Here is a 17,326-nt window from a genome sequence, read left to right as displayed (position 1 = left end):
GAAAACACCTGTCGTGGATATCCATGGTAATCTTACAGCAGTAAGATATCGGGATACGGTCTTCAACTACTCCGTCAACGTTCTTCCTCGTTTCCATCAACGTAACCTTGCGTTGCAGCAGGACAACGCGAGGCCCCGTGTTGCTAAGGTTTGTCGTGACTTTCTGGCTCAAAACAACGTTCCAGTTCTTGATTGGCCACCATTCAGTCCAGATATGTCCCCAATCGAGCATTTGTGGGACGAGCTAGTCAGAAGGGTTAGGAAGCGCACCAACGTCCCATATAACGTCGGTCAACTCACGGAGGCCCTTATTCAGGAGTGGGAAAATATCCCTCAAAGGGCAATAAACACAAATTGATGGGGTCAATGTTAGAGAGAGTAAGAGCAACGACTGATGCCAAGGATGGCCACACATGCTACAGATTTGGATCATGAAACGGCTTAGGGTATTCTTGTTTTAACGGTATTCACTAAAACACCGTTTATGATACGACAACAAAAATCATCAAAATGTATTCAGCAATGATGAAAAAATCGAGAAGCCCACACAATGAACACATATCATCAAAGAACTATATACCATAACAAATATCGAAAATAAACTTGCGTTTCTTTTTTTTCGCTAGAATATTTGAATCTTAGTATTTTCTTTGTCAAATAACGTCGAACCATCGAACCAGTATTCAAAGACAATCCATCCAGCGTCTCATTCTTTTCATTCACCTCATACTTCGACCTTTTGTACGGCATCATTCACAGCCGACTTTGTAGTGAACGCCACAATTTTCGAATAATACAGAGTAAAATTCAGTCAATATATTCAGGGTTCAACTCATTTGAATGATATTGATATCCAAATGTATCGATCCTAGAGACAAACGTCACGATAGAAAGCGATCAGAATGCATTGTGATGAATACTTAAACATAATTACGGAGTCTAAGACGGTATGAAAAAATCCGGACTCATGTTTATTGTTTACATCACTGTCATGTTGCCTAAAGTCCTTGGCTATAATGGCTGTCGTTAACTCTGTCAATAGGTCTTATCTGCATGTCATTACAAATGAAACTGTTTGTGGAAAAACACGGCAAATCAGAGTAAAATGGAAATATCGCGTTGTTACTGGGCTCGGCAAGAATACATTTCAATCAAACTGTAGATGTCTGAATAAATACTGGGGATATAGCAGAGGATTCAAAGAATAAAATTTGTATAACCTCTTATAACCTAATTACTACACGTTATGTGCAGATAATCTCACTCACATCTATCGTTGCTTTCTACACGTGACTAACCAGACTACAGGTGTATTTTCACCACCTTTCTTACTCACTGTTACTGAGATACCTACGCTAACAGACAGTATATAGCATTATGCCAACTAGTATCAGTTAAAAGTAGTTGTCTGTAAGATCCCTGTATCATTTGAATAAATACCATTGATGACATAAACAATAACCGAAGACGCAAAATTACAATAATATGTATAATTATGGCAATGTACAGACAAACATGTAAATAATTAGATGAAACTATCTATGGGAGTAGATAGTTTCATCACCTATCTATGGGAGTAGATAGTTTCATCACCTATCTATGGGAGTAGATAGGTGATAATTCATACAGGAGTCTACCTGACAGTCTATGCAGATGTAAACATGGCTCATTGGGTGCTTTAACAAAAACAACAACCTGTCAACCTATCGCGGGAAACCCAAACCTCGCCATCTTGCATCGCCCACGTGTAACCGAGCCACGTGCCGAACTGAGACGGCTCCCATTAGCACTTCTCGGCAATGAGAACACCATAATCTGTCAAACATTCCCTCACATAACGACTAGCTTCGCTCGCCCCGTCCGTCCTCCCGTTACCACCAATACTGAATCTAAGTGCATTACTAGTCTGTCACCTTTCCGCGCACGTGCTGGGCGATCTGTCGTAAAACTTTGATGAAAATGTATCCAGCGGTTGAAATACCGAATGGCAAAACGTTGAAAACAAACAAACGATTGACTCCGCCCATTTCAATCTCGAAAACTAGGAAATCTCTATGTTCTGGAAATATTTCGATACGGTGATAGGCTGATTTTAAACCGGACGTAAATTTGAAGGAAAAAAACGCCTTTCTCAAACATTTCTTGGGCTACAACACTGGAGTCCTCATATAAATACAGGTTAACATGGCGGCAATCTAATGGCCTGCGTGATCGACCACTACACATGGCCGAATTTGGACCTCGGATATACAGCCAATTCGGAAATAGCAAATCACATATTATCCCGAGTAGATTTGTTGTTTTACCAAGCAAGCATTTGGTGGAATATCTTTAAACGGTAATTAGTAGTCATCGACATTTACAAATAAAACAGCATCAGATGACTCTTCCTCTAGGTCTGACATTTCTAGATGCAACGACTTTGTCCGTGGGTCCGATAGCCTCCGTGGGATACACACGGTGTTGCTGTTCATATTGTAGACCTCTGCTTGGCGGCCTTGATTTTTCGTCAGCTGTGGACTGAACTCGGTCAATCCGCTTTTCGTCGTCAGAGTTTGAGGCGTGGGGGATGGACACATATCCCTCCACGGCTTTCCAACCCGCCTCTGAAGTATCTCTTGTAATATGGACACAACCTTCTGGTTTTACATTTTTTGTGAATTTAAGGTTACTGACAACTATTATGTCCTGGCGAGTTTGCAAACGTTGGGCGTGGGAGATATTCAATTGCTTGGCGTGAAGTTTTCCTTCGAATTACCCTAGCTTGTCGGACATTAAAACGTTCAAACGAGAAAGCATAGCCTTTGCGCCTCGTCCACAGTGGACCTAAAATGTTTCTCCAGTTCTAGGTTCATAATAAAGTACAATGCATATAACCTGAAGACAGAATGTGGAGCGATTACTTTCTGTATCACACTGCTGGCATAACAGCTAGAATATGACCCTTCACTAACACGAGTATACGTATCTATACACGTACCCCGCGCACTCCATGAACGTGCAACGCACGACGGTCATACCGTGTATTGTTATATATCATTCATAGTTGCTTTTCGAATTTCAAGGTAAAAAAGAATCGATGTTCATGATTTTATAAGTCAAATCTGGTCAAACAATAGCATTACAAGTTATAGAGCATAACGGCATCGTTATAGTGTTCAATATGTCTGATCCAAATGAACTGTTTGTGTTCTCGTTTGAAACTTGTATATTACACATGTTTTGCCGAAATTAACAAACAGCTTAACACATTAAATCTCAACAGCAAGACCAATGCTTATCTACGATACATATTTATAATTAGAATAGTTACTTTTGTTCCATTGCAACAGAATAGTGATTAATATGCTTTTAAAATATCACTGCATTTGCTATTTATATGAACCTGAACACGGAACCTGAACACGGAACCTGAACACAAGTCGCAGTAGGAGATTTCGGGATACAAGTATTTTATTTCCGGTCAAAGTGCCAGGGACTGTTACACTAATGTATATTTCAATTATTATATGATATATATGCATATGTGAATGTAATGTAATAAACACCAGTAAAGGACACATCCTAGAACTGAATTGATATCCCGTTCATTATATTAGTAAAACAGTGCGCTGTCAGGTGCCAAGGGAGGTAACTGCAATTAAAACCAAAAGCTTTAATTCTCATATTTTTTAAACAAATTGTAATATGAGTAGAATTGTTGCCTTTATGTGAGAGTATGGTGTTACGAATTCAGTAACGTCTGAAGTGATGAACTGTTTATTTGTGCGTGGTGCTACAAATTCAGTATTGTCTTAGGTGAAGGATTTTTCGTGTGCAGTGTTCCAAAATGAAGTATGTTCTTAATGAAAAATTAGTAAATCATAAACAATTAAAGAAATAAAAAGTATGCCATCTATTTTACAAGGACACATACATGTAGCCAGCAGTCTGACAACAAATGGTCAGCCATGCGTCATTACAGTATAATGTTCTAGTTTAGGGCGACCTATAGAAACCGATTTCGTTTTGGTAAATATGTTATTGAATGTTTTCTTTTATCTTGTCCCTTTTTTGTTCGGAGTCTCGCAGTGTCCCTAAAACCATTGTATCAAATTGATATACAGGTCAAAGATACATCGTTTTCTCTCCTTGACACCTTAATTCAATAGTTATGCTGATATTGGTAAAATAAGAGCAAAGTAATATTATAACACGAAAGAATATAATGACACTGAAAAGGCAGTTTTTGAGGACAACATCGCCCACAAGTACGAAGTCAACATCCTTGTAGGGTGCATTCAGCGATTCATTGCGTCAAAATATCTTCGTCGCATATAGGAGACGAAATATAGAGTAATTTTGTTTTCTACCACTATTTCATTATTTAAATCTCACTGCACATGTGTTTTTTTAGCTACTGAATGAACGAAAATTAAAACAGGCTTTGAAATTCAGATCAACTCATGTACGGCTTGCATCCCACAAGTTTAAAGACAAAACACTACACCCTGCAGGCCAATCTCTTCCGTTCGTCCGACCGACTGTAATAAACCTATAAAGTATAAACCCCTATGTGATGAAGTTAAGCAAAATTTTATGATATAGTGATATACATATACTTTTTATTACCTAAGGATAATTTTTATTACGACCAACGGCTATTTTTTATTACCTACGGATACTTTTTATTACGTCCTACTGATAGTTTTCATTACGATCTACGGATGCTTTTTTATTACTATGGATACTTTTTATTACGAGCTACGGATACTTTTTATTACCAACGGATACTGTTTATTATTTACGAATATTTTGTATTACATACTGATACTTTTTATTACATACAGATACTTTTCATTACGACCTACGGATACTTTTTATTACGACCTACGGATACTTTTCATTACGACCTACGGATACTTTTATTACGACCTACGGATACTTTTCATTACGACCTACGGATACTTTTCATTATGACCTAAGGATACTTTTTATTACGAGCTATGGATACTTTGTATTACGAGCTACGGATACTTTTTATTACGAGCTACGGATACTTTTCATTACGACCTACGGATACTTTTTATTACGAGCTATGGATACTTTTTATTACGACATACGGATACTTTGGATTACGACCTACGGATACTTTTTATTACGAGCTATGGATACTTTTTATTACGACCTACGGATACTTTGGATTACGACCTACGGATACTTTTTATTACGAGCTATGGGTACTTTTTATTACGACCTACAGATACGTTTTATTACGAGCTATGGATACTTTTTACTACGAGCTACGGATACTTTTTATTACGACCTACGGATACTTTTTATTACCAACGGATACTGTTTATTACTTACGAATATTTTGTATTACATACTGATACTTTTTATTACATACAGATACTTTTCATTACGACCTACGGATACTTTTTATTACGACCTACGGACAGTTTTCATTACGACCTACGGATACTTTTTATTACGACCTACGGATACTTTTCATTACGACCTACGGATACTTTTTATTACGACCTACGGATACTTTTTATTACCAACGGATACTGTTTATTACTTACGAATATTTTGTATTACATACTGATACTTTTTATTACATACAGATACTTTTCATTACGACCTACGGATACTTTTTATTACGACCTACGGACAGTTTTCATTACGACCTACGGATACTTTTTATTACGACCTACGGATACTTTTCATTACGACCTACGGATACTTTTCATTACGACCTACGGATACTTTTCATTACGACCTACGGATACTTTTTATTACGAGCTATGGATACTTTTTATTACGAGCTATGGATACTTTGGATTACGACCTACGGATACTTTGGATTACGACCTACGGATACTTTTTATTACGATCTATGGGTACTTTTTATTACGACCTACAGATACGTTTTATTACGAGCTATGGATACTTTTTACTACGAGCTACGGATACGTTTTATTACGACCTACGGATACTTTTTATTACGACCTACGGATACTTTTTATTACGACCTACGGATACTTTTTATTACGACCTACGGGTACTTTTTATTACGAGCTACGGATACTTTTTATTACGAGCTACGGATACTTTTCATTACGACCTACGGATACTTTTTATTACGAGCTATGGATACTTTTTATTACGACATACGGATACTTTGGATTACGACCTACGGATACTTTTTATTACGAGCTATGGATACTTTTTATTACGACCTACGGATACTTTGGATTACGACCTACGGATACTTTTTATTACGAGCTATGGGTACTTTTTATTACGACCTACAGATACGTTTTATTACGAGCTATGGATACTTTTTACTACGAGCTACGGATACTTTTTATTACGACCTACGGATACTTTTTATTACGACCTACGGATACTTTTTATTACCAACGGATACTGTTTATTACTTACGAATATTTTGTATTACATACTGATACTTTTTATTACATACAGATACTTTTCATTACGACCTACGGATACTTTTTATTACGACCTACGGACAGTTTTCATTACGACCTACGGATACTTTTTATTACGACCTACGGATACTTTTCATTACGACCTACGGATACTTTTCATTACGACCTACGGATACTTTTCATTACGACCTACGGATACTTTTTATTACGAGCTATGGATACTTTTTATTACGAGCTATGGATACTTTTGATTACGACCTACGGATACTTTGGATTACGACCTACGGATACTTTTTATTACGATCTATGGGTACTTTTTATTACGACCTACAGATACGTTTTATTACGAGCTATGGATACTTTTTACTACGAGCTACGGTTTCTTTTCATTACGACCTACGGATACTTTTCATTACGACCTACGGATACTTTTCATTACGACCTACGGATACTTTTTATTACGACCTACGGATACTTTTCATTACGAGCTACGGATACTTTTTATTACGAGCTACGGGTACTTTTTATTACGAGCTATGGGTACTTTTTATTACGACCTACGGATACTTTTTATTACGACCTACGGATACTTTTTATTACGACCTACGGATACTTTTTATTACGACCTACGGATACTTTTTATTACGACCTACGGATACTTTTTATTACGACCTACGGATACTTTTTATTACGAGCTACGGATACTTTTTATTACGAGCTATGGGTACTTTTTATTACGAGCTATGGGTACTTTTTATTACGAGCTATGGGTACTTTTTATTACGAGCTATAGATACTTTTTTATTACGTACGGATACTTTTTATTACGAGCTACGGATACTTTTATCAATGAGTACCCAGAGAAAACCTACGCGGTAGACAATATCACACCTTTTCACGTCACGTCTATATACATGTATTAGATATTGTCCATGGATCAAATAAATGAATTACATTATTATCCTTTAATAAATACTTTCTTTAATAAAAAGTCGCCGTTCAAACGGAATCGTATAAATAAATTGATTTAGGTGTCGGAAACTGATATAGTGTCGTTTCATACGACCCCAGTCATCGCATAATACGAGTCCGAGCTCGTGTACGTACATTGTCTACGCTCAGATCTTGAGATGTTTGATAAGATCCACCACGTGCTTCCATCTGAGCCAACAGGTATGACTAATATAATTTGATATGAATGTGACTTGCTGTAAAATAACTGGTGTAAGGAGATACGCCTACGGATTAGTTTGTATTATGACGACCTTCAAGACACAATTAAACCCCGTCAGTATCTTTGTTTGAATATGATCTCGGTTGATATTCCCGATTTCTAATTTGATTTGCTGTCCTTGTGTACTACAGGTATTGATGTTCTCAAGAAGGTCACGTGAAGACGAGTGTCCCGGGAGACACCAACGACCTTAAAAATCGCGCCATGTTACATCGTTTTCAATGCAGCAAAGACTTTTTTTTTTCATTGAAAATCTAATCAGAACGGGTAACAAAAGATCTTGCGAAGTCCTTCAAGCTAGTTTTCGATAATTTGATGATGTTTTGAATTTGTATGACAAGAAATGTACTTACCATGAATATCGAATATACATAAAAGAACACTATACAGCTACAAACATCAGCAACATACCTCAATCCTTACATACAATATAGTCAGGGACACCATACCAACATCAGCCCAATACCTCAATCCTTACATACAATATAGCCAGGGACACCACACCAACATCAGCCCCATACCTCAATCCTTATATACAATGTACAATGTAGTCAGGGACACCACACCAACATCAGCAACATACCTCAATCCTTATATACAATATAGTCAGGGACACCACACCAACATCAGCCCCATACCTCAATCCTTACATATAATATAGCCAGGGACACCACACCAACATGTTTTGTATTAAGTGTGATTATTGTATTCCCCTTGGTAACCTTTTCATTCCGATGTGCGTGTAGTGGCATTCCTGCCTTCCCAACACACGCTTATTACATTTACATTATACTCAAGGGCTTGTTGACTAAAAGTTATCAACTGTAATGGCTGACTAACCTACATCCCACGTTTTCGCGAGATACAGTATACACTACAATAATAATACAATGTAATAAACTACGATATGATATCATTGGGAAACATTATATTTCCTTACGCGATGTTAGTGTCTGATGTCCGTTGAAATACCTTGTTCCACTACCCTTGTCTTCGTTTTGGTAACTTGGCATTGTATAGATATGACTTCGCGTGAGACCCATGTTGATGACGTTGTCAGTAAAGATCGTACTGAAGCCTATGTTCGCCGTGACGTTAACTTCCCATTGTCCCAGTAGTAACTACGTTAATACGATTTAAGTATCTATGATAAACCACTTGATTATATTACGTGGTTGATGTGCATCGCCCTCTAAATCTAGTAATTCGGAACGTCCTAACTTTCTAGATATTACCTTTGACCCTAAAAGTCTAACAAGGCCTGCTGTATGATACAGTTTACCTTTGACCCTAAAAGTCTAACAAGGACTGCTGTATGATACAGTTTACCTTACCTTTGACCCTAAAAGTCAAGGACTGCTGTATGATGCAGTTTACCTTTGACCCTAAATGTCTAACAGGGACTGCTGTATGATACAGTTTACCCCTGACCCTAAAAGTCTTACAAGGACAGCTGTATGAAACAGTTTACCTTTGACCCTAAAAGTCTAACAAGGACTGCTGTATGATACAGTTTACCTTTGACCCTAAATGTCTAACAGGGACTGATGTATGAAGCAGTTTACCTTTGACCCTAAAAGACTTACAAGGACTGCTATATGATTCAGTTTCAATCTTGTTATTCAGATTGTGCACAGTATATTTACATTCGGTGTGACATTTTACCTATTTGTCCTAAGTGAACCAAATCGTACGATATAAACTGTTCACTACAATGTGCAGTGATTCGGCCAGTGTATAAACAAACATGGCTGCGGCCACTTTCAGTTTCAATATAACAAGATTTGCTAATGTATTAGCCTTTAGTCATATAGGTCGTCAAGAAAAATCAAAGCAGCTTTACAAATATAAAATCATGACATTGAAGTTGCAATAAGATCATTGTAAGCGACTCTGACCGACTAGACGTGGAATCCGTTTTGAAGAAATTTCCTTGAAATCGTTGCCACCGACTTACAATACCATTTTCTGAAAATAACGTAAATCTAGCAGATGGAAATATAATCATTTTCGTGTTTATCGATGCCATAAATTCTTAATCATACATATATGTGTATATTAATGCATTATAACGGCTTTTATTTCGAACCATCCATATAGTAAAAAACAAAATTATTAAAAATTTTGCGAAAAAACATCATATTTGTAAAATAAATTAAAAGGAAAATTGTGTTTAAGCCAGTATGTCTTTGTTGTTTATGATGACACGATGAATTACATAAATTTGTCGAAAATAGCGGCTGTTCTGGAATGGAACTAGATGACGTCAATGGTTTGGTAAATAGTGAACGTAACGCCCTTTTTGATTCAGATTAGGTTTGTTTGCTTTTAAGGGTTCGACGTCCTTGTACCGCAATGACCATACATATGGACGGATACCAAAGAGGATATACAGAAGAAAACAAAAAACACAGAAAGACAGAGCAGTGAGTGAAAATAGGGGAAATATAAGACCCCAATAGGGGAAATATAAGACCCCAATAGGGGAAATATAAGACCACAAGACCTGTAATAGGGGCAAAAGAGCTATTTTGGTCTCTTCATTGTCCCCTAGATAGAAAACATGAAAGGAAATCCCGGATTCTTCTTCTTCCGGCTTGGGGACACTCGCCTTCTATAACCAACATGCACACGGATACAGCCGCTCTCTAATGTCCTCCGAGGAGAATACAAAGAAGGATCCAGTCCCGACCCTACGGGCTTGGGGGCGTAATTAGTCGCATACAATGTAGGTTATTTCAATGGTAGGAAAGTAAGTCGGAATATAAATATAGAAATTGTTCTTAACCAAATCGTATTCATATCGACTATATATATATTCTAACATCTTATAATGGTACAATACTTAAATGTATCCAAATCAGTTTATATATTGACCAGTGTAAGAATGTACGACTTAATATATTTTAATATACTATTTTTTTCTCATCCAAATTAAATCAATGTTATTGTTTGAATCAACCGATTATATTGATTGTTACAACCATATAAAATCATGTCAGTATGATGGTACTAGATTACAGTTAACTTTCTCATACTGAAGTTAAAGGTTTCTCTATAGGGACATTATGAGCCAGGTTATAGTTGACGCCGGCTAGTTTTTGTAGATACTTTGATATACACCAAGCTCATTGGTTTCTCGGAGATCAATATCCACAAGTCGCCGTTACTTAACAGCTAACACTAGTGGGGAGTGTAGTTGTTTTACCTGCGCATTCTCTTAGATACCAAAAATGAGAATCTGGATATTGCTCCGTGCCATAGTCTTATTCATTTATGTTCCATCGGTTGTTTGTCAAGGTTGCCATGGTAACTTTATAATCAATGGATTTGGAGTTCAGCAAAGTCTATCCCAGCAAGTGTTTTTCGTATTTGAACATATTGGCATACAGCAGTGTTCTAGAGAATGTTTGTTACGAAGAAAATGCAAAGCGGTTGCATACAACCGTCGGAGTTTTCAGTGTTATATAGGTGAAAATGACACTTACATAACTCCTTCTTCAAACCAAGAGGATATAGCAACATCAAGGGCAGCGTTATTGCAGTTTGAAACACAACTTTTAAAGTCATGTGCTGGTCATGTCTGTGATGAGTCGTCGGTGTGTGTAGAAATGTCTAATGAACTATCCAGGTGTGTGCCTTGGATATTACCGTACAGTACAGGTAGTGGATCGCAGTTAATTAAACATGAAAACATATCAGAAGGAACAGCTATACCAACGACAATAACGGCCATAGAGCTGACCTCTACAGAGACCACCACTCAAGGTCAAAGTCCGAATGAGTGCGGCGATCCCCCGACTGTTGAGGGCGCGGTTGTCCCTAATTCAACAGATAGATCCTTTGGAACGGTCCTTATTTACAGCTGTCAACCTGGACTGGTAACAAGGGGAGAAACTGAAACAACATGCGAGTCGGATGGACAGTGGTCTACACTGTCAATGATATGTACAATGTGCGATACAACTTTTTTTGTGTTTAATCAAACTCTGAATTTCTGCTATAGAATTGAAAACATTGTAAGAAATACGTATGCGCAAGCCATTCTGTCTTGCAACGTTATGGGAGGAAAGTTAGCCAAAGTCGACAGCATCGGGAAAATATTCGAACTTTCACTCAACTTAAACGTACAGGCATATGTGGACGGAACGGACATGGCAGTAGATGGTACCTGGGTGTATTCAGATGGCACAATGGTAAACATGGACTTGTTTAAATCCGACGCCCCATCGCTTGGTGATACGAACTGCTTAAGTTTACGGTCAGATATCGGCAAGACGCTGGATATATCGTGTGATCAAAGAAGATACAGTATTTGTGAGCAGGTGTAGTCTGTTTGTATATGTGTCCCATAGCCTTATACAAAGCAACATATCAGCATTTTACAGAGTGACACCTGAGGTTACCATGCTGGTATATTTCTATTACATGATGAATATATATATTTTAAAGAAAAACTTGATAAGATAGTAATCATGTTAACTTATCATCTCAAATGAAAACCGTAATTCGGTAAAAAACAAACAAACAAACAAAACAAAACAAAAAAACAAATAAAAGAATATATCATCATGTTTCTAGAAATATATTTCACCTTTTTGCAAAATATATTGTAGGAAGATAGTTATCATTCGGATCATATCTGCCTTAACTTTTAGATGAATAGAGAAAAAGTAAATTCCCTCTGATAGCATTAAGTTATTGTTCACGTCTCTATTAGATATGTACATTGTATTATTCGTTTGTATTGATCACATTGAGTAATGCGTAGTGATGTGTTTTATTGATGTGGTGTTCAATATACATTTATTGCGGCATTTACATTTGTTTAGTTTTTATTTGGGTTGTTATTGTTGAGACAGCTGTGAACTAGGCAACCCCGAACAGATGAAATCTGAAATACCCGGCTAATTACACCGTGCCTAAAACCATATGTTCCTGACTTTGTTGACGACGTACAACGCATAAAGTATCTTCCTCTGCTCGATATTCAACTGACCTACTTGAAATAACTTAAGAATGGTCACTATCGCATTTTTTAAAGCTGCCGTTTTGTCGCACTTTTGTTCATAACCAAAATGCAACCCAAGTCTTTGGAAAACTCCTCTCTGATTGGCTAATATATAATGAGTATTCATTATCACGGGGGTCACCTAAACGTGACCCTGATCGGAGCACCTTCAGATGTTCAGGCGTAATACGTAGAAACCATAGTCATGAGCAGCTGAGTTTGATTAAATTGGCCGTGCATGGTAAAATAATCAAGGATTTTATATCGTTTAGTTGCAAAAGTACGGAATGCCCTTTGCCATCCTGATTCATTTTGGAAGAGACAGACAAGAAAGGCAAGGTAAAAACACGATCACTGCGAAACTATTTTGACAAATGAGATAGAATAAGTAATACATGTGTATCAACATTTGACAATATGTCGACATGCATACTTGATGGATTATTTAGTTATTAACAATGGAAATATGGCTAGAAAATTAAAGTTTACATCCCGTTTTACACTAGCAATATATTTGTGTTGTTAACTTACACCCACTCACATCACAAGAAGAGCTTGCTAGCGCGCGCTGTTTAAGTCATCCAGCTTACAGGTACATTTGCATTTACAAACATACAAAACATAACGGTCCAGGGAGTTGAACACATCATTAAAGGATAACGGTCCAGGGAGTTAAACGCGTCATTAAAACATAACGGTCCAGAGAGTTAAACACGTCATTACAACATGACGGTCCAGGGAGTTAAACACGTCATTAAAACATAACGGTCCAGGGAGTTGAACACGCCATTAAAACATAACGGTCCAGGGAGTTGAACACGCCATTAAAACATGACGGTCAAGGAAGTTGAACACGTCATTAAAACATAACGGTCCAGGGAGTTGAACACGTAATTAAAACATAACGGTCCAGGGAGTTGAACACGTAATTAAAACATAACGGTCCAGGGAGTTGAACACGTCTTTAAAACATAACGGTCCAGGGAGTTGAACACGCCATGAAAACAAACCGGTTCAGGGAGTTGAACACTTCATTAAAACAAACCGGTTCAGGAAGTTGAACACGTCATTAAAACATAACGGTCCAGGTGTTTGAACACGTCATTAAAACATAACGGTCCAGGGAGTTGAACACGTCATTAAAACATAACGGTCCAGGGAGTTGAGCACGTCATTAAAACATAACGGTCCAGGGAGTTGAACACGTCATTAAAACATAACGGTCCAGGGAGTTGAACACGTCATTAAAACATAACGGTCCATGGAGTTGAACACGTCATTAAAACATAACGATCCAGGGAGTTGAACACGTCATTAAAACATAACGGTCCAGGGAGTTTGAACACGTCATTAAAGCATAACGGTCCAGGGAGTTGAACACGCCATTAAAGGATAACGCGAGTCAAATCAATAATATTTAATAACATCCTTCTACGAGATAATAATTTTATGGTCAGGAAATTGCAATAATTTGCCGTTGATATTGTTTTTACAGCATATATATATATTTATGAACAATATCGCATTAACATTCTTTCAATGGATTATTAATTTGTTCCTTAGTTGTTATTGATATTACCTTATGTAAATTTATCAGCCGCCGGTACCTAAGTGATAGTGATTATCGATTTAAGTCTCATGAAATATTGGAGTATAGTGGATAATTATTGATTCGTGTCTCCTGTATTATCAAACTCTCCTGTTGTATTGGATTATAATGGATTATTAGTAATTTTAGTTTTCTGTAATACTGAATTATAGTGGATTTTTATCGACTTAAGTCTCCTCTTATATTGGATTATAATGGATTTTTATCGACTTAAGTCTCCTCTTATATTGGATTATAATGGATTTTTATCAATTTTAGTCTTCGTTAATTAGTATTGGATTATAGTGGATTATTACCGATTTTAGTCTCATGAAGTATTGGATGATAGTGGATAATTTTCGATTTAAGTCTCCTCTAATATTGGATTATAATGGATTTTTATCAAATTTAGTCTTCAGTAAGTAACATTTTATCATAATGGACTTTTATCAATTTTAGTCTTCGGTATTGATTGGAGTATTCTCTAATATCTGTCTCCTGTTATATTGGATTATAATGGATTTTTATGGATTAAGTCTCCTCTAATATTGGATTATAATGGATTATTATCGATTTAAGTCTTCTGTAATATTGGATTGTAGTGGATTGATATCGGTATCCTCTAATAATGGATTATAAGGGAGTAGTAGTATGGAGCTTATTCTTAGTTCACTGAGCTGTCCACAGCATGCATAACGCCTCGATAAACAAACAACATTCAGGTCATTGATCCCAAAACATTTACATGGGTTTTGTGTCTCCAGTTCAGTGTAATAAATATGACTGATTCACTAGCGTGGCTTTGATTGTTATAATGGTATTTAACGTGTGACAAATCAATAACGTTGTTTACGACTGCAGTTAGATCATGGTATTCTCAGACAGAGATGTGGGCGTATCTTTTAAACTACCATCACACTTATTTATAATACATAGGTCGCTAGGATATGGGATCTGATTGACAGATATTATGACATGGGGTACATAACGTAGAAGACATTTGGACTGTTTTCCTTCTCTGCAACAGCAAATGTGGACAGTTGTTCTTTGAAAATTTTTCCATCTTTATATCTATTTTTTTCTACTCATGTGGTTCAATTGAAAAGAAATAATGAAAAAGAAAAGTAAAGAGTATAGAACAACGATAAACAATAATTCTCAAAAATTTCAAGAAGTTGAAGGTCAAATGGGGAAAGCTTCTAAGCTGGATCCTTAACTATTTTGGAATGTTTTAAACAGAATTGACTATACGTAAAAAAGGCATAAAGTTGATCTGACGATAGATAAGCTACATGAATATTTAAAAAAATTGAACTTTGATAATGAACAAGATGAGGAATTTGATATCCAAGATTCGTTTTCAATATTTACGTGTTCTTTTTTTATTACAATGGTAGTTTGGCCACGGCAAACCGATGCAGCATCGCTGTGCTGATGGCTCCTCAGTTTCGATAATCATCGTCATTTGTGCATGGCGTATATAGGGTTATTTTTAGACAAGTATTTCCCTATTCAAGATGGACATTAGATTGTCCAATAAATACAATGGAAATAGGATAGAAATCAAGAGGCAATAGCTATGCATGTGTGAAAGTTGACGGTTTTTCATTTTATTACGTAGGAAGCCCCTCTGTTAGGGGCCCACATGATATGACCACAGTTACCATTCCACTAGCATGGGGGTAAACCACCCTGGGCTCTACATCCTGGACCAGTCCATACTAAAGGAAATAGGGACAATGACAACTAATGGGCATAGGGACACTCGACATATAATATTCTAAACATACATGTTAATTTAAAACATACGGTTAATTTAACACTTTTCGCGCTAGAAGCATAGACTAGATAATGGTTGCGCTAATTAGTCTCTATATATCATTTCTATAGGAAATATTATGGATTCAACAACTCTTCATTCGGCTAATCTGTTAAAATTTGCGCAGCATCACTTCATTTGTAAATCTGCAAATCTGTAAATGTTCTTATGAGATAATCGCAAAAATATTCCCCGGCTATCTCTAGTCAAAAGGTAGACACTCATACTTAAACTTTGGTGACATAGAATGCGTAAGTGTCTGTCCTACAGGACTCAAAGCGTAGAGTTACACACCATGCGTCAAATTTATGAGACCCGGACAGCTTTTGATAAAGATGATGCATAGTACTGAGAACCACAAACTTCACTATGAAGGTTTCGACCTGGAAGCCATGTATTGGATGACTGGAAGTAATCCATGATATAATAATCATTAACACAAATGGACAGGTTCACTTTTACAAACTTTGCTTACTTGTTCCTATCTTTTTATGATATAAGGCTTAATCATTACAGAGTATTAAAGATAAAAGCAGAAAATGGTAATAAAATCGATACTGAAGAAAGCAAGCAGGAAAACGGTTTTTGATATGCAAATTTTGAACGCACATCAAATGCATTATAACAGTGAACGACATACTTGCCACGAGAGGAAATGAGAACATTGATTAGAACTGAAAAAGAGCCTAGTTATTACATTTAAACATTAAACTTCCTTCTTTGGAAAATTATGGTCCTTTATTTTTTACATGTTTACAGACAAATGCATTAAGCGCGTTATGATTAGTTTCTCTATAATCCTGTGAGGATTATAAGACCATAACTTTCAAAAGAAGGCATTTTAATACTACAATTGTATATATAACCGTTTTAGACAAATTTCGCGCCGTAAATGGGAACAGTTCTTTTGACGTCACGACTTTAGGAAACCATTCCCCGGCAAAAAATAAAATTCACAAAATCATCAATATAATTTCAACATTTTAATCAATATATTCCATCATGAGGAGATTCACCTTTTACACAACACAACTACACATATTGTTGCAAGTTAATTTGATCAAACTGGGTTTTTTTTATCATGTAATACGAGTTTTCCTGACTTCAAAATATACTTAATATAGTGACGTCAGATGAAAACGACGTCATTAAGTTACGACGTCACGCACTTCGTTCTTCATATCACTAGTGACACCAATGGGAGTTAGGTGAGAATTATTACCTGATTACAGTTTTG

This window comes from Pecten maximus, chromosome 8 (assembly GCF_902652985.1).
Source record: "Pecten maximus chromosome 8, xPecMax1.1, whole genome shotgun sequence".
Classification (NCBI taxonomy): domain Eukaryota; kingdom Metazoa; phylum Mollusca; class Bivalvia; order Pectinida; family Pectinidae; genus Pecten; species Pecten maximus.
This window is presented reverse-complemented; position numbering follows the sequence as displayed.